Source organism: Nerophis lumbriciformis, linkage group LG38 (assembly GCF_033978685.3).
Source record: "Nerophis lumbriciformis linkage group LG38, RoL_Nlum_v2.1, whole genome shotgun sequence".
Taxonomy (NCBI): domain Eukaryota; kingdom Metazoa; phylum Chordata; class Actinopteri; order Syngnathiformes; family Syngnathidae; genus Nerophis; species Nerophis lumbriciformis.
The window spans coordinates 17942418-17946611 of record NC_084585.2 but is presented as its reverse complement, the minus strand read 5'-3'; positions in this window follow the sequence as shown (position 1 = coordinate 17946611).

The following is a 4194-nucleotide window of genomic DNA, read 5'->3' as shown; positions in this document are numbered from 1 at the left end:
CTGAAAAAGGAGGCTTTAAGCTCCGCCCCCTTGAGATGAAAGGATCTGAATGATTTGTTTGTATTCTCCTAATGTGGTCAGAATGCTAAACACAATCGATTGTAAAAAGACAAGAATGTATATTGATTCATATTTGTAGTGTATGTAAGGACATGAACCACAACACTTGGCCAAGACCAGATTTAGTAACAGTCTAATTCTGTAAAAAGTTTCTCACCACTTGTGTTTTTACGACACCACAACACCAGAATAAACAAGAGAAAGAAAACACGTCTTTGTAAAGTCAATGCCCATAAAACGTTTTTTTTTTCGATCTAATGCGTCTGCGTACCAACCAGGCATGTGCAAAATTCCGAATTCCGACGAAAATCCTCGAAATGCTAAATGTTAGCAAGATAATGTAACAATGTCCATGACTTTGAAGTTTTACACCTACCAAATTGGCTAAATGCTATCATTTAGCATGCTAACAAGATAGCGCCGAGTAACAATATCCATTACTTTTAATTTTAAATATATAAATCTGGCGAAAATGCTAACATGTTAACCTTCAGCTTCTAGCAAGATAGTGCCAAGTCACAATATCCACAACTTTAAGCTTTATACCTGAAGAAGTGGCTAAAATACTAGCATGCTAACATCTAACATTTAGCATGCTAGCACGATAGCGCCAAGTAACAATATCCAATAATTTAGGCTAACATGCTGACACTTCTCCTCTCTGAGCTGCCACCTTACCGTGGTAGAGGAGTTTGCGTGTCCCAATGATCCTAGGAGCTATGTTGTCCGGGGGTTTCTATGCCCCCTGGTAGGGTCTCCCAAGGCAAACTGGTCCTAGGTGAGGGATCAGACAAAGAGCAGCTCGAAGACCTCGATGAAGAACACAAACAAAGGACCCAGATTTCCCTCGCCCGGACGTGGGTCACCGGGGCCCCCCTCTGGAGCCAGGCCCGGAGGTGGGGCACGATGGCGAGCGCCTGGTGGCCGGGCCTGTCCCCATGGGGCCCGGCCGGGCACAGCCCGAAGAGGCAACGTGGGTCCCCCCTCCAATGGGCTCACCACCCATAGCAGGGGCCATAGAGGTCGGGTGCAGTGTGAGCTGGGCGGCAGCCGAGGGCAGGGCACTTGGCGGTCCGATCCTCGGCTACATAAGCTGGCTCTTGGGACGTGGAACGTCACTTCGCTGGGGGGGAAGGAGCCTGAGCTAGAACGTGCGGTGGAGAAGTTCCGGCTAGATATAGTCGGACTCACTTCGACGCACAGCAAGGGCTCTGGAACCACTTCTCTTGAGAGGGGCTGGACTCTCTTCCACTCTGGCGTTGCCGGCAGTGAGAGGCGACGGGCTGGGGTGGCAATTCTTGTTGCCCCTCGGCTCAAAGCCTGCACGTTGGAGTTCAACCCGGTGGACGAGAGGGTAGCTTCCCTCCGCCTTCGGGTGGGGGGGATGGGTCCTGACTGTTGTTTGCGTTTACACGCCAAAGGGCAGCTCAGAGTACCCACCCTTTTTGGACTCACTCGAGGGAGTACTGGAGAGTGCTCCCCCGGGTGATTCCCTCGTTCTACTGGGGGACTTCAACGCTCATGTTGGTAGCGACAGTGAAACCTGGAGAGGTGTGATTGGGAAGAATGGCCGCCCGGATCTGAACCCGAGTGGTGTTCTGTTATTGGACTTTTGTGCTCGTCACAGATTCTCGATAACAAACACCATGTTCAAACATAAGTGTGTCCATATGTGCACTTGGCACCAGGACACCCTAGGCCGCAGTTCCATGATCGACTTTGTAGTTGTGTCATCGGATTTGCGGTCTGATGTTTTGGACACTCGGGTGAAGAGAGGGGCGGAGCTTTCTACCGATCACCACCTGGTGGTGAGTTGGCTGCGATGGTGGGGGAGGATGCCGGACAGACCTGGCAGGCCCAAACGCATTGTGAGGGTTTGCTGGGAACGCCTGGCAGAGTCTCCTGTCAAAGAGAGTTTCAATTCCCACCTCCGGAAGAACTTTGAACATGTCACGAGGGAGGTGCTGGACATTGAGTCCGAGTGGACAATGTTCCGTACCTCTATTGTCGAGGCGCAAGGTAGTTGGTGCCTGTCGTGGCGGTAATCCTAGAACCCGTTGGTGGACGCCGGCGGTGAGGGATGCCGTCAGGCTGAAGAAGGAGTCCTATCAGGTTCTTTTGGCTCATGGGACTCCTGAGGCAGCAGACAGGTACCGACAGGCCAAGCGGTGTGCGGCTTCAGCGGTCGCGGAGGCAAAAACTCGGACATGGGAGGAGTTAGGGGAGGCCATGGAAAAAGACTTCCGGACGGCTTCGAAGCAATTCTGGACCACCATCCGCCGCCTCAGGAAGGCGAAGCAGTGCAGTGTCAACACCGTGTATGGTGGGGATGGTGCTCTGCTGACCTCGACTGCGGATGTTGTGGATCGGTGGAGGGAATACTTCGAAGACCTCCTCAATCCTACCAGCACGTCTTCCTATGAGGAAGCAGGGCCTGGGGAATCTGTGGTGGGCTCTCCTATTTCTGGGGCTGAGGTTGCCGAGGTAGTTAAAAAGCTCCTCGGTGGCAAGGCCCCGGGGGTGGATGAGATCCACCCGGAGTTCCTTAAGGCTCTGGATGTTGTGGGGCTGTCTTGGTTGACAAGACTCTGCAACATCGCGTGGACATCGGGGGCGGTACCTCTGGATTGGCAGACCGGGGTGGTGGTTCCTCTCTTTAAGAAGGGGAACCGGAGGGTGTGTTCCAACTATCATGGGATCACACTCCTCAGCCTTCCCGGTAAGGTCTATTCAGGTGTACTGGAGAGGAGGCTACGCCGGATAGTCGAACCTCGGATTCAGGAGGAACAGTGTGGTTTTCGTCCTGGTCGTGGAACTGTGGACCAGCTCTATACTCTCGGCAGGGTCCTTGAGGGTGCATGGGAGTTTGCCCAACCAGTCTACATGTGCTTTGTGGACTTGGAGAAGGCATTCGACCGTGTACCCCGGGAAGTGCTGTGGGGAGTGCTCAGAGAGTATGGGGTAACGGACTGTCTTATTGTGGCAGTTCGCTCCCTGTATAATCAGTGTCAGAGCTTGGTCCGCATTGCCGGCAGTAAGTCGGACACGTTTCCAGTGAGGGTTGGACTCCGCCAAGGCTGCCCTTTGTCACCGATTCTGTTCATAACCTTTATGGACAGAATTTCTAGGCGCAGTCAGGGCGTTGAGGGGATCTGGTTTGGTGGCTGCAGGATTAGGTCACTGCTATTTGAAGATGATGTGGTCCTGATGGCTTCCTCCGGCCAAGATCTTCAGCAATCACTGGATCGGTTCGCAGCCGAGTGTGAAGCGACTGGGATGGGAATCAGCACCTCCAAGTCCGAGTCCATGGTTCTCTCCCGGAAAAGGGTGGAGTGCCATCTCCGGGTTGGGGAGGAGATCTTGCCCCAAGTGGAGGAGTTCAAGTACCTCGGAGTCTTGTTCACGAGTGGGGGAAGAGTAGATCGTGAGATCGACAGGCGGATCGGTGCGGCGTCTTCAGTAATGCGGACGCTGTATCGATCCGTTGTGGTGAAGAAGGAGCTGAGCCGGAAGGCAAAGCTCTCGATTTACCGGTCGGTCTACGTTCCCATCCTCACCTTTGGTCCTGAGCTTTGGGTCATGACCGAAAGGACAAGATCACGGGTACAAGCGGCCGAAATGAGTTTCCTCCGCCGAGTGGCGGGGCTCTCCCTTAGAGATAGGGTGAGAAGCTCTGTCATTCGGGGGGAGCTCAAAGTAAAGCCGCTGCTCCTCCACATCGAGAGGAGCCAGATGAGGTGGTTCGGGCATCTGGTCAGGATGCCACCCGAACGCCTCCCTAGGAAGGTGTTTCGGGCACGTCCGACCGGTAGGAGGCCACGGGGAACACCCAGGACACGCTGGGAAGACTATCTCTCCCGACTGGCCTGGGAACGCCTCGGGATCCCCCGGGAGGAGCTGGACGAAGTGGCTGGGGAGAGGGAAGTCTGGGCTTCCCTGCTTAAGCTGCTGCCCCCGCGACCCGACCTCGGATAAGCGGAAGAAGATGGATGGATGGATGCTGACACTTACAATGTTAGCATTTTTAGCTATTTCTACATTCATATATGTATGCACACACACACACATACACACACATACATATATATATATATATATATATATATATATATATATATATATATATATATATAT